This window comes from Notamacropus eugenii, chromosome 4 (genome assembly GCF_028372415.1).
Source record: "Notamacropus eugenii isolate mMacEug1 chromosome 4, mMacEug1.pri_v2, whole genome shotgun sequence".
Classification (NCBI taxonomy): domain Eukaryota; kingdom Metazoa; phylum Chordata; class Mammalia; order Diprotodontia; family Macropodidae; genus Notamacropus; species Notamacropus eugenii.
The window spans coordinates 5,776,166-5,791,758 of NC_092875.1; the positions used below are offsets into that span (position 1 = coordinate 5,776,166).

General features: G+C 44.4%; 1 pseudogene; it reads left to right on the forward strand.

Moving 5' to 3' along the window:
- The first annotated feature begins 948 nt into the window (after positions 1-948).
- On the forward strand, positions 949-6,237 carry LOC140502819 (uncharacterized; annotated as a pseudogene).
- The last annotated feature ends 9,356 nt before the right edge of the window (positions 6,238-15,593 follow it).

The window sequence follows — 15,593 nt, forward strand, 5'->3', positions numbered from 1 at the left end:
ATTTCTATGCTACGGAGTCCAGTGTTCTCAGCTGGGAACATCTCAGTCATCAACACCTTGACACCTCCTCTGCAGTCCTGCCTGGGACACTTAAAGGGGACAGAATCCCAGGAAAGCCCCTTTCCCTCCATGTGCCCCAGGCTGGTCAAGTGCCCAAAAGACTTCCTAGGATTTGTTTTATCTGCAGAATGGGGTGAGACAAGTGCTCTTAATACTGGAAAGCTGAGAAAAGGCCCCAAGACTGGCCATGGGAACATATTACTGACCCTGAAACCTGCCCCGCACCAAGTCTGACCTAGAGCAGGCAGGAGCCCTGAAGGTTGGGATCAGGCCATGGGGCTGGGGGCACCCTCAGCAGGGAGGGCATCAAGGTCAGGACGCTCCGTGAGGCTGGGCATGGGTGGCAGCGGGGGGGAGTGGGGAACACCCTGCACCAAGCTGCCTCAGTTTCCCCTCTGTGCAATGAGGGTATGAGGGCCCGACTTGGCACGACTGTGCTGAAGGTCCCAGGGCACAGGGCGTGGACAGAGCCAATAACAAGAGACTCTTCAGAGAAGACCGGACAGGGTCCCAGGTCATTCCTTCCTCCGCGGTCCCACCCACACCTCTCTCCTCGGGAGACAGGACTCGGAGGAGGAGGAGGAAGCACCCGCAAAGTCAAAGGCGCGGCGGCCGGAACCTCGGGCGATACCCGGGGCCAGAGTCAGAGACCCAGGGGGAGGCACCTCCCCCAGCGCCCGGGGGGGGGGGGGGGGGGGGCGGGGACCTCACGTGACAGTACTCCCGGGAGGACCCGGCTGAGCACAGCGAGAGGGGGAGGGGTGGGAGACAGGGGGCGCCTCTGATTGGCTCGAAATTCCAGGCTTCCCTGAAAGGGGCGGAGTGAAACTCGGGAGATGGGGCGGGGCCAGGGAAAGAGGGGGAGCCACGCCCCCCAGTGAGGGCCAATGGGCGCCCCCTCCCGAAGGAGAGCCTGCGCAGACCCGGAAGTTATCTCTCCCACTTGCGCCTGGAAGCCCCCTGGGTGGCAGCGCTCGTCCTGGGTCCGAGCGAGGTGAGGGGGAGGCGGGGCGGGGCAGGCCGTGACCTCTGCCCCGGCTTCTCTCCCCCTCTCCTTGGACCCTTGGGGGAGGGGCCAGTGAGGAGGGACGCCCCGCCCCTCCCCCTCCCCCCACCCTCTCCCACACAGCCCCAGCTCCTCCTCCTTCCCCGCCCCCTGCTCTGACGTCATGACCTCGTCTCCCACATCTCTCTCCCCTGTATTTCTGGGGTTCGGACCCCCTCGAAAAGGACCTTCCAGCCCCCCCTCCACCCCTTCCGCCAGGGGTCACCGCCCCTCCCCCCACATGACCTGGCATTTGGGGGGGCACGGGCTGGGCTTTGCCGCCTCCTTGGCAGCCTGGCTCCTGGAATGCTGTGAGGCATACAGTAGGCGCTTCATCAGTGCACGTGCAGGGGACCCGAGTCCCGGACACAGAGCAGCTGGCGTCACTGAGCAGGGAGGACTGTGGGCATTTCCAGGGCAGAGGCAGGGCTGGGAGCGGGGAGGGGGGACCCCTCTCATGGCTCCTTTTCCTTCCTAGCTCAGCCTTGGGGGACCCCAGGGGCCTGGGTGCAGGCCGGAGTGGGGAGCAGGAAGGAGCGGAGGATGCGCCCCGAGTTCCTCCCCAGCGGGCCCCCCCAGGTAAGCAGCATCGCCCTCTCCCCTGGCTTGGTGTCTCAGGCCACGCAGGGTAGACGGTCCTTGGCCATCCAGTCACCAGGTCACAGTGCCTGGCATCCAGCTGGCACTTCATAAATGCTGGTTTATCTCAGCAGCTGGGGGAGGGCTTCAAGGTGGCATCTCCTGGGAGACTGCCTCTGGTGCTCCCAGTGCCTTCTGCCAACTCCCTCCCCAAATGTCCCCCTGCAGTGGCCAGTTCTCAGGCCTCCTCCTCTTCCCTGGCAGTTTCATGACCCTGCTCCCTCCTGGTGCCCTCCTCCTCCCTGTCTGACCACTCCTCCCTTCTCTGCCTCCTTCGCTGGGTCAGCATCCCTGGCATGCCCTGTCTGCGAGGCTTGTCCAAGGCTCTGCCCTGGTCCTCCTCCTTTCTTGTCTCTCCAAGCTCTCTCCCTGGGGGGAGTCTCATCTTGTGCCACGGGCTACACTCCTGAATCTACAACTAGGAAAATAAGGACTTTTTCAGCAGAATGTGCCATAGGCAACCCCAACTCACCACATCCCAGGATAGCTCAGTATCTCCCCCCAAACCCTCCTGTTTCTGAACCTGGCTATTCCTGTGGAGGATGCCACCATCCTCCAGGTGCCCCAGGCTGGCAGCCTCATTGTTCCCTTTTAATACTCCCTCCCTATGTCAGCTCACATGAGATCAGCTGCCAACTTGAGGAATGTCTCTTTCTACACAATCTCTTGCCTGGCAGTGTCCCCTCTTCCAGGGACCCAGCCCTTCCCCTAGTGCTGGCCCTGGTCACCTCTCACTGGACCCGTGTGTGCTCTTTGGTCTCTTTCCTTCTCCAGTTCCTCCTCCATTCACCTGCCAAAGTCATTTTCATTCTCTTAAACTCAGACGACCTCATTTATGCACGCTAGGGTTTTCTTGCTCTCTCAGTTGGATTTTTCTGAGTTCTCTCCAGGCATCTTCAGTGCCACCATTTTCTGCTATTTCTTCCAATTTTCTACTTGAAATTCACATTAAGTTTCAAGCCATGCACTTTTTCTTACCTCCTGTCATGAAAAGTTGTGTCTAGGACACGGAAATCTATCTGAAGAGCAACTTCATTCATTCCTTCAAAACAACAAGTATATTTTGGGAGACTTCCAGAGGGGAATCTGAGCTGTGGAGTAGGAGGCATCATGGTCTGGTGGACAGATCTTTAGATGGGGTCTAGAGACAGATGGGAGCCATAGCTTTGAGCCTGTCTGTGAACATAAGTAATTCAGGAAGCGTTTCTTAGCCTCATTTTCCCCCTCGTTTTACTTATCTGTAAAGTAGGGATAAGGAATACTTGCCTTCCCACGGTAATTGTCAGGGAAATATTGTCTAGACCAGGGCTTCTTAAACTTTTGCCGCTTGTGACCCCTTCTGCCGCTTGTGACCCCTTCTGCCCTACCTAAATTGTGGTTTTTGGCCCAAAGTTTGAGAAGCCCTAGTCTAGAACTTGTTTATCAGTAGTCAGGTGCATGTTGTCTCCCCAGTTAGACTGAACTCCTTGAGGGCAGGGAGAGCTTTCAACCTTCTTTGTGTCTCCAGGGCTTAGCGCAGACGCTGACACAGGATAGACCCTCCATAAATGTTTGTTGACTTGACAATAGCTTCTTTTGTTACGTGGTTCGGAATCTAGTACAGTTTGAGGCGTATATTAAATACTTCTAAAGGCTTGACTTTGAACCCCCTGAAAACCACCTAGAGTAAGAATCAGTCCTTCTCATTCCTGCCCACATGACTCTCTTCGCAGGTCCATCTGGGGTATGGTCTCTGTCTAAGCACAAAGTTATCTGTTGTTTCAGGAATCAGTGACATTCAAGGATGTGGCTGTGTACTTCACCTGGGAGCAGTAGGGCTACCTGGACAGCTCTCAGAAGAAGCTGTACTGGGAGGTGGTTCTGGAGAACTACAGGAACCTGGTCTTCCTGGGTAAGGAGGCTCCCCTGGGGACTAGAGATCTGCCCTTGAAACTTTGCTTCCTCTGCCGTGGCTGGCAGGGTCTAGTGTTCAGCACTGATGCTGTGGCTTGTGAAAAAGCAAAACCAAAAACACCCAAGCCTTTGTTAATCACAATGAGAAGAGGAGCCAGGGTGCTTGTTCTCCCTGGTCCCAGCTCAAGGGCTCTTGCTTTTCGTATGGTGTGATCTCATTCTGGCTCTTGGTTCCTTCAAGCCCAGTGAGACTTTCTAAATTCCCCGGGAAAATACTTGAAGTCCAGGCAAGCTCCCAGATGTGTCAGTTTTGAATGAACCAAATGAACTCATTGTCCTTCTGAACTCAGTTCCATTCTTTGCTTTATTCCTGTATCTTCCCAGGAAAACAAACCAGATCATCCTTCACATATTTTCCCTTTGCTTCTCCATGGCCCCCAGACTGCCTGGACCTTCCTAGCTCACTCTTAGGAAGTTGTGAGGCTTAGCTTCTCAAGTGACCCTCCTTCTGCATCACTTTGCCATTTCCCACAACTAGGCCTTGCAGATTCTAGCCTGGATGTGATCTCTCAGCTGAAGTCAGGAGAATACCATGAGATTCCAAGGGGCAATGGCCTAAGAACCTGCTGGTCAGGTGAGTGAGTGAGTGTCAGGTAGCTGAGTACATGACACCTCACCACTAAGCTGGTGATTCACCTGTGAACCCTTTAAAAATTGGATGCATTTGTGATACTCTGGATGAGTTTTTTGTTCCTGATCTCTTCTCCCAGGCATAGATCTTACAGCTAATTTATCCCCACTCCTCCAGTTTGTTTGGAGGGTTTTGTCTTTTATACCAAAGTCAATTAGTATGGATAAATACAAATGATCAGATTCTGATGTTTTGGGGTTTTTTTTTCAGTGCAGCTATGTTGTTCTACAGTGGGTGGAAATTCGAATTGTTTTTATGGGTTTTTTGGAAATGAGAAACAAATATAACTTCCTCTTCTTAGACCCCCAAGATCACATTCCCATGACTTTTCCAATATTTAAATGAAGATTTTTTTTTTTCTGGAAAGAAAACAAACGAAAAAATAACTCTTCATGCTACAATGTTCCTGTTAGTGTAGTGGGTCCAGCAATCGTCCATATTTCAATTGATTGGGCATCAACTGCATCAGTTTTGGCTATTAATTTAATCAGTATTATTGACCTATATGAAAGGATAATCATGGTGAGTGCAAGGAAATTTGAGAAACCATAAAAATTGATTTCAGTTCACTTGAGAATCATAGGTAAATTGTTTGTAAGAGCCAGAATATTAGGGAAAGTGAAGCACAGGTAAAAACTTATTCATCCAAATAAAAAGGTATTTACACTTTTCTCTTTCTTTCAGATTGGGATACCAGGCCTCAGAACAAGGAGTCTGAGATCTCTATTTCTCTGGAAGACTTCACCCAACAAATACCCTCATGGGATGATCCATGCATCTCCAGGATGGGAAAAGCCTGGGAATATTATGGCAGGCTAAAGAAAAAGCAGAACAATGAGAAAAAACATTCTAGATGAGGAAAAGTAACCCAAACAGAACCTGCCAGTGAAGTGAGAGGTTCTGAACACGGTAAATACAGCTCAGTCTTTTTTCCACAACAGGGAGTATCTGCAGTAATGAATCTCCATAAAGGTGATACCCAGAGAAGGAGCTTCACCATGGAGTCAGACCAGAGACAATGTCATCAAACCTATTCACAGAAGAAATATTCTGAGGTTAACAAAAGTGAGAAAGCCTTCAGTTATGATTTTGGCCCCACGAAAAATGTGGAATTCTTGAAGAGAAACTTCATGAAGGTCAGAATTCTTTCCTCTCAAATAGCGAACTTGGTGTATACCAGAGTACTGATAGAGGAAAAAAGTGTTCTGAATTGACTAAATGTGGGAAGACGTTCTTTCAGAAGGCAGATCTTACCCAACACTCTAGTATTCAGAGTGAAAACAAACTTTATAAATGCAGTGAATGTGGAAAGACCTTCCAGAAGAAGGCAAATCTCATACAGCATTTCAGAATCCATCCTGGAGAGAAACCTTTTGAATGCAGTGACTGTGGAAAGGCCTTCCACCAGAAGATCGATCTTATATGACATTGTAGGATCCATACTGGAGAAAAACCTTTGAAATGCAGTGATTGTGGGAAAGCCTTTCCCCAGAGCACAACTCTGACTTGACATCAGAGAATTCACACAGGAGAGAAATCCTATGAATGCAGTGAATGTGGAAAGACATTTGTATCAAGCTCTAATGTTTCTCTCCACCAGAGAGCTCATAAAGGAATAAAACTTCATGGATGCAGTGTTTGTGGGAAGGCATTCCTTCAGAAGTCTGATCTTACTCGTCATGGTAGTCTTCATACTGGAGAGAAACCTTATGAATGTGATGAATGTGGAAAAGCCTTCCCCCGGAATACAGTCCTTTCACTGCATAAGAAAACACATGTTCAAGAAAAATCTTTTGGGTGTAATGACTGTGGGGAGGCATTCTACCAGATCACAGCACTTACTCAACGTTATAGAATTCATAATGGAGAGGAAACTCATTAATAAAATCACTGAAACAAAACTTTGAAAGAGATTCCTTGATAAATTTATTTCATATTAGAAAAGAACCATGGAGCTACATGGTGCAACTGGAAAGTCCTTCAGTTAATGATGATAAACCATTTCTCCTCAATAAAGGGGGCATGAACTAGAGCATCTCTGAGGGGTCGTGTAGTTTCACAAGTAACCAACATGTTGATTTATTTTCCTTGACAATGTTTAATTGTTGCAAGGGACCTCTTTATTGGAGAGGAGAGAATCAGTGCCAAGTGACAACGTGTCCAAAAAGTAAAGGGATCATCAGTAAAACAATTGCAGCTTCTTGAATATCATACTTCCAGTATGAAAGATAGATATTGGGGAGATAATAGTAGTATTAAATAGATGAGGTCAGAGCAGCTTAGTGGCTGGTTGAGTAGTTATGAATTGTTTAATAGCAGCTTGGAAAGCAGTCAGCATTCTAGTACCTTTTAGAATTCTGCTTAGTCTTCTTCCATTTAAAATTTTTATCAATGTCGTGATATATGTAAAACCCTGTAAAATTTGAAACCCTGTATACATTTGATCTCTTTGTTATTAAGGGTGTGGATGGTATGCTTGTCAAAATTATGATGAGATCAGGAAAATGGACCTCTGTTTTCTTGCTTCCCCCTTACCCCTCTGAGTAAAGCTGGAGACTCCCAGAAAGGAAGGAGAGTGTTTGTTTCAAGCATGATGAGTAGGTAGGACATAGGACATGTGCTAAGGGCATTAAGGATGGCATTTGCCATTATGATCTACATTTTCTGTTGAGCAAACTGAGGCAGACAGGCAAATTGACTTGCCCAAGGCAACACAGTAAGTGTCTTGAGGCTGTATTTGAACCTGACTCTTCTTGAATCCAAGTCCAAGTCTCTCCACAGCACCGGACTTCAGGGCTGACCTCCCTGGTCACCTTTCCCATTGTCTCTGGTCGTTCTCTTGCTTTTCCTCCTCAAGACATCTCTGATTTATCTAGTTTTATATTATGTATATCAGGACAATGAAAACTCCTTAATGTTGGAGACTGTTGTTTGTTTTGTCTTCCATGCATTAGACTGCAAGTCTTTATACAGCATTTAGCTCCATTCTAAATGCAGGAAATACTTTTTTAAAAAAAATAGCAAAACCCACTCCAGGCTCTCAAAGCTCTTAACAGTGTAATAGGAGAGGCAACCAAAAACAAGTTGGGTCCATCAAAGATAACAGAGCAAAGGGAAGGTCAGCTCAGTCACTGGCCCCTGGAGGACCAGAAAAGTTCTCCTGTGGAGGTTGTTACATGACCTTAGGCTTCTAGAGAGAGAGAGAGAGCATTGCAGGTGCGGGTGACATCTGGTGAAGACGCTGAAGTGAGTTATGGAATGTGTTCAAGGAATGGCAACCACTCCAGTGTCTTTGCCAAGAAAACCCCAAATGGGGTCGTGAAGAGTTGGATGCAAGTGAACAATAAAGCATCCTTAATGTCTGGAATTGAGGCCCAAATTGTGAGTGAGAATGTCCTTCATTTCACACTCACCAGACCAAGAGAGACGATGTTCTTTGGGTTATTATTTCCTGTTTATCTGGTATATAACTTGCCCACATATATTTGTTTACATCTTTCCCAGTAGATTGTAAGCTTGTGGGAGGATACTGTCTTTTGCCTCTTTGTATCCCTTGGTGACTGGGATATGGTGACTGGCACACAGTTGGTACTTAATATTTATTGATATTGATTCCAAGAAGAGCTATCTTCCTCAGAATGGCAAACACTGAAAACTCTGCTTTTGTTTTTAAATTGCTACAGAATTCCTTCACCTCTGGCTTTGTGGTTATTATGACATGTAAGTTGAATGTTGCCCAAGGCATCGGGCTCTCTGAAGGAGAAATAGAAAAGTCTGATGGCCAAATCTTTGGTCTAAGCAAATTGCTTGTTCATTCTTGTTTCCCTGTCAGATTTTAGCTAAAGATTTTGTTCAGGATGGAGGCTCAATCTGTCCCTGAGGGCCTGATCCCACTCATAATTTCCTGTCCTAGCAGTATCCCGAATACCATCTAAGATTTGTCTCAGTCACTCTGTGTCCTGCCTCCCATTGCCAGAAGTCTGGGTCTAAAGGCAGCTAGGCAGCAAAGTGGATAATGTACCCGGCCTGAAATCTGGGAGACTCATTTTTGTGAGTTCAAATCTGGCTTCACATTTACCAGCCATGTGACTCTGGGCTGTTTGCCTCAGTTTCCCCATCTGTAAAATGATCTGGAAAAGGAAATGGCAAACCACTCCAGCATCTTTGTCAAGAAAACTCCAAATGAGGTCAGAGAGTTGGACCTAACTGAAACAACGGAGTGTGTCTAAAGGGACCTGGAGCTGTCCGGCTTTGAAACAAGCAAACTGAAGCCCACCTCAGTTCAGTCTCAGCCAGACATTTTCATTGCTTTTTCCTGTTCAAGAAAGAGCCCCTGTGTCTACCTGGAAATTAGACCTCTCCCTCAGGGCTTGTTCCCTCTCCTGAATTCATAGCTCACAAGCCAGCAGATCCTAAAGAGGCTTGTTTTAGGCTAGTACCTTGTAACATTTTGGAAGTTTTAAAAAAGTGTAGTTAAATATGTGGTTTTCACTTGTAGGAGGGGGAGGTTTGAGATGTCTTCCACTTCAGACCTTTTTCTACTCCTTCCTTCTTTTCCTTCTCATGGAATCTTGCACCCTCATGAAGACATGGTGTTAGAAACATGCTTGACACACAAAAAGGTATCAAGGAAAACTTATTGCAGTAGAGTTCAGAGGAATTGAACACTTTGGCCAAAAGTGGACTCAAACCTCTCACCCCCTTAGGAAGGAAGAGCACTGAATACAGAAGCGAGATGAGCTATATACCATTCGTTCAAGACAGATTCTCCCACCAGGAGACAGATTGGTTCATTGTCCATTAGGCCGCCATCTTCTCTACATGCCCATTATGTAGCCACCCCTGGTGTGATTCCCGCCTCCCAAACATGCCTTAACATAGGACCTATGATCAGAAAATGGAGGGATATTTTATGCAGAGTGTCTCTGCTTATATGCATGAGGTTTATTAAGCAAGTGCAGTGAAGGAAAGCTTTCTCCTGGTTATTCCAGTTCAATTTTCCTGACTAGTTTAAGCTAGTTTTAGATCTGGTCCCTTATGAAGAACTTCGTAATTTTCTGAAGGCCACTGTTTGTCTCCTGATTGATTCAGTCCACCTGCAGTCTGCTAGTTTTCTTATTATCTGACTTATTCTCAGTGACTTCATCAACGAGTAGCTCTGTGGAAACTGAACTTTTGGCTGTCACACATGGCATCCCTGACCACCCTTTCCAGGACTGGGTGCTCTTCCTGGGTATCTGTATGTAGAGTCACCTTTTGGGTTGTTGAAAAAGAGTGCCATGAGTTATCTTGACAAGACTATTAGTCTCTACCCTGCTTGATTTTGTAAGGCAATGCCAAACTTCCCTGTTATACAAATTATTTTTTTATTTCCTACTTGAGCATTCCAATTCACTATGATGAAAATTACATCTTATTTTTGGTGTCATTTCCAGAAGATATAGATCTTCATATAACTGATCAACTTTAGTCTCTTCAGCATGAGTGGTTGGAACACAACGTGTATTACTGTGATGCTGAACAATTTGCCTTGGATTTGAACAGGTAACACTGTCATTTTTAAGATTATAACCCAATACTGCTTTTCTCTGGCAGCTAGATGATACAGTAGATAGAGTGCCCAGCCTGGAGTCAGGAAGACTCTGAGTTCAAATCTGGCCTCAGACACTTACTAGCTGTGTAACCCTGAGTAAGTCTTTCCTTCCTCCTCCCTCCCTCCCTCCCTTCCTTCCTTCCTTCATTGGACCACAATAGGTCCCTGCCCAAGCTCCGCTTAATGGCTGTATTTTAGGCCCTTCTGGCTTACAGTGAATGTCAATGGTAACTGTTCCTCTTTGGAACAGCAACCCTGAGTGTCTTCCCTTCCCAGCTTGATTTTTTTTTCTTTTTCTTTCGAATTAAAGGGAACATCAATTGACTCATTTGTTAAAAAGACCTATTCACTGAATGGACAATACCTCACTCAAAGTGAGAACCTGAAAATTGCTTAGCCTAAAAGAGCCAGTCTCCCATTTCATCCTGGGCCATCTCCAGTCATCCTGCTGAATATCTGGCCACTGGACCCAGATGACTCTGGAGGAGAAAGTGAGGCTGGTGACCTACACAGCCCTTCGTCACTCAAATCAAAGTCAACTGCAAGTCATGTCATCATTTCCCTGATGTCACAGTCTTCTTCAAACACGAAGGAAAAACACAAGGACCCAGAATATAAGAGGAGACAGACTTTATACATTTAAAAGAATCAAAGATCAACTAATTAAAAGGAAACAACCAAGACACAACGTTAGGTAACCTTATTTCTAATTGAAAGAAAAATCAGGGACTTTCCAAGCTGGGAGGGATGGAGTCAACAAGTACAATTCCCTGAAATCAGGAAAGGAAGTGTGCCACTCCCCTCATGTATCTGTGTTCAATCCAAGGAACGTGTAAACAATAACTGATCAGAACGAGGCCAGTTTTCAGATAAGACTTGTGGGTTGCTTCAGATATACAGTTGCATCAATCTTTGGTTCTGACCAGGTTTCTGGTCAACATAACCCAGGTGTTTGGTTAAGCATCTCTAAGGAGCAGGGAGAAATGGTCAGTTTTCCAGCCATACAGGGCTAGACTAGGTTCAAACAATGCAATAAGATTTCTTTCAATTTCCACAAATGAATAAAGTTTTCTCACAAGTTAGAAATTGGACTAGATTCATAACTGAATAGAAAGGGAACTGAGTAGCTCCAGAACTGATGGAGTTAGTATAATTCACTCAGTAGCCACAATTAATCACTTGTCCTAATTCCCTCAATCTCCCCCTCTTGATTTATAGGGGAGTAGGCTGCCACTCCCCTCATGGGTCACATAATCTGTAAGCCAGATCTATAAGGTTTTTCATATATTCACAATCCAAATTATGGGGCAGCTAGATGGTGCAGTGGATAGAGCACCAGTGCAGGAGTCAGGAGGACCCGAGTTCAAATCTCACCTCAGACACTTGACACTCACTAGCTGTGTGACCTTGGGCAAGTCACTTAACCCCAATTGCCTCATCCTGGGTCATCTCCAGTCATCCTGATGAATATGTGGTCACTGGATTTAGATGTCTCTGGAGGAGAAGCGAGGCTGGTGACCTGCACAGCCCTCCCTCACTCAAAACAAAGTCAAGTGCAAGTCATGTCATCATTTCTCTGATGGCATGGTCTTCTTCAGCAATGAAGTACAAAAACACACACACAATCCAAATTTTGTAAGTCAGGTTATGGCTCAAACCACTTAGAGAACTCACAATGGACTACTTTTTAGGAGGCAGATTTATGTGTCACCAAGGTAACCAAGAAAATATAAATATGAAAAAAGACCAAAGTAATACAATGATGATCATAACTATTAACTAACATCAAGTCTCCTTGTATCCTAGTAACCTGCTCCCAATGTCCATTTAATCAGCGCATTTTGACTCCCAGATGTCATCTGGTCCCTGGAAATCTCTTGGACGTTCTAGAGTAGGCTTCATTTTCAGGGCAGCTCTGAAGAGGACTCTGCTCCTTTGGTTCCAAATCACCTGTAAAGGTTCCCAGTTCTGCTAAAATCTACCGGGAACAAAACAATACAATTTAGTACAGTCTCTTAAATTTGCTTTTTCAGTAACTAGTTCATGTGATGAAAACTGGCTCAGGAATTATGGAGTTAATCCTATTAACAACAGAAGTAAAAATAATATCAAAGTAGAAATCCGTAAGTCACCTGAAACTTCAGAGAATTTCAATTACTGTTTCTTTACTAAACCCTATCCCTGATTTAAGAATCTTAAAAAAAATTCATGAGGGTCTAACTTATAAAATGAAATCTTCTGTCTTTTAAAATTATCAGACATACATTAAAAATGGGAAAATAATTTCCTGTTCTTAACAGTTATCAATACAATTTTATATGTAAATCTGTAATCCAATTTTGAGAACTTATTGCTAAAGCATACTCAAAGCTTGAATTTCTGTGCTAGATATATTTGGAAGTGAATCATATATGTATGTGTGTAGTTCTTAGATAAATCAGTCTAATTCTGTTACTTTCTCAAAAACTGCCATTCTGTTTAACTGGAAAGCTTTTACATTACATCTTTGTCTTATTACTTTGTCGAATTCTCCATTTAGGAGGATAGCATTCCTAAAATATAAGTTGACCATGAATACAGATTTAAATGGCAAGATTTTTCAAAATTACAGGTAAATCTAACTACAAAACTGTGTACTATCTCCCCCCTTTGTTCTGGAACTGTTTTCAAACTCTCTGCCTTCTTTCATCACACTGAAACAATAGCTCTATCAATCTGCAGGTGAAAAAATATAAGTACCTTCTATCCTCAGAAGTTTTGTAGAATTTATTTTTTTATTTTTCCTTAAAACAAATTCTACAGAATGGTGCCCCAAACTTCACTAAAATATTTCAGCATATGTTAAGCTTCTGTTAAATGAAAATGATTCATCTCCAGACTTCCAAAATCTACCAACATGGCTTTAAGCAGTTCTACAAACCTGGAAAAAGATCTTTTCTTTTTTTGATTATCTCACTTTATTTCTGTAATTCCAATGTAATTAATGTTGAAATGATTGGGGGGAAAGTATCTTTCAGGTTTTCTTCTTGTTATCTTAATCTCCTAATGAAAAAAATGGGAGTTAGTTCTACTTATTGGGACAATTGCTTCAAGAATGAAACTTCATTAATCTTTCCCAGCATACCAAACTCTTTAGCTGTAGCTTTTTAGCTGCTTTTCTGGCTAGCTGCATTTTCCTCTTAGAAATCTTTCAAGGTAATGGAATCTACAAACAACATTAAACATGACACAAGACAGATCTTCCTACATTTTACAAAGAAGCAAAAACATACAAAATGATGAGATAAACACAGACTTGCTAGCCTTAATTTTTTCAGTTTTTAAGAGTGGAAAGAGCCAAACTGGGGCCAGGACAAATGACCACTTGCATCCCTTGCTGATGTATGCCTCATGTCACATAGCTCAATAGAGTGCTGTTTAGACATTCCCTTAAATATCCCCTGCTTCCACACTAAAAAAGTCTACTCAAGGGGGAACCCACAGGTATTTTACCACCACTGGAACCCAAAATCCTGCAGGGGAAAACTTAATTCTTAACCTTAACTAAATCCTCAACTAAGTCCTAAATTCTACACTCCTGGGGGACCACTCTCCTAAGGGAAACTAACAACCCTAAATTAAATTTTAACCCTAAATTAACTCTTCAGGAGGACCATTATCCTGGGAAAAAAACTAAACTTAATCATAATTCCTTAACCTTAACCCTAACCCTTATCTTAGCTCAGAAAAATAAGGATCAAGAGCAGGAATCCAACCTCCAGACACAGGGGAGGGGGTGTGCCAGGAAGCCCCTTAGGAGTTTTTCTGGAAAGCCATTGGCTGGGCTATGAATCCTGACTTGACCCAGCTGGCTGCCAAAAAACTGTAGCAGGTAAAATAAGAAATGACTAAGGAAATAAAGGTTCATGTTTCTGGCAATATACATTTATTGAGCAATGCATAGCAATTACCTAACACACTGGGTTAAGTTACCTTATTCAGCTTAGGCCCTGGACCCTGAATACAGGTAGAGACAGACTTTTATACATTAGAAAGAATCTAATAAGACCAATTAATTAAAAGACCTTCACTCAAAATGCAGGTTGTTGACCACATAAAAGAATGCATGCCAGAGAAAAATCTTGGGAATGTAATGATGTGGGAAGGCATTCCTCCAATCACAGCACTTACTCCACGTTATAGAATTCATGATGGAGAGAAACTTCATTAATATAATTATTGAAGCAAAGCTTTTCTCTGGAAGACACTAATTGATTCATTTACTTATTATTGGAAAGGAGCAATAGACATATTGTATGGTTAGTTATCCCTCATTCTCGAAGAGGACCAAAGTGACATCACCGTGACAAAGTGAAATTTCAGTGTGTCCAACTGTGGCTGATCAGACCAATACGAGTTCGGAATGCTCTACCACAAGTTGGGCACAGAGAGTCCATGTGAATATTTGAGAGGGATATCCCAAATTTGTGCATCCTGCATTTACTTTGTGTTGGCTCAATTCTGCTTTGTTCAAAGAGCACAGCACTTTCTCGGCTGTGGGCACACCACGCTGAGCAGTCCTGTGCCAGTGTCTCCCATGTTGCACAATCAAATCCAAAGTTCTTGAGAGAGACCTTGAGAGTGTCCTTGTATCTCTTCTTTTGGCCACCTTGTGATCGCCTGCCCCATGGGAGTTCTCCATAAAATAGGCTTTTTGGCAAGTGTACATTTTGCATTAGAACAACATGGCTAGCCCATCAGAGTTGTGCTCTCTAAAGCGTAGTTTGACCTTTAGTTTAGTTCAAGCAAGGGCCTTAGTGTCTGGTACCTTATCCTGCCAGGGGATCTTCAGAATCTTCCCAAGACAGTTCAAATGGAAGTGATTCAGTTTCCTGGCATGGCACTGCTAGACTGTGCATATTTCACAGGCATACAATAATGAGGTCAGCACAGTGGCTCTGTAGAACTTCAGTTTGGTAGTCAGCCTAACACCTCTTTTCTCCCAAACTTTTCTTCAGAGACTCCCAAACACCAAGCTAGCTCTGGCAATGTGTATGTCAACCTCATTGTTAACATGTATATCCCTGGAAAGTACACCACCAAGGTAAGTGAACTTATCCGCAGCATTCAAAGCTTCTCTATTTGTTGTAACCAATGGCTCCACATATGGAAGGTGTGGTGGTGGCTGATAGAGCACCTGTGCTTTCTTGGTGTTAATTATTAGGTCAAAATCAGCACAGGCAGCAGAGAATTGATCCATACTTTATTGCATCTCAGCTTCAGAGGCTGCATTGAGTGCACAATCATCTGCAAACAGAAAATCATGCACCAACACTCCCTCCACTTAGGTCTTGGCTTGTAGCCTTTTCAGATTGAAAAACTTACCATCAGTACAATAGTTGACCTTGATGCCATGTTCATCCTCATTGAAAGCATTTGTCAACATGGCTGAAAACATCATGCTAAAAAGCATGGAAGTAAGCACACAGCCCTGTTTTACTCCACCAGTGACAGCAAAGGCACAAGAGTATTGTCCACTATCCAGATCCTGGGCAAACATGCCATCATGAAATTGATGTACAATGCTGATGAACTTCTCTGGGCAGCCAAATTTTGGCATAATTTTCCATAAGCCCTCATGACTAACAATGTCAAAGGCCTTGGTCAGATCAGCAAACATTGTGTACAGACCT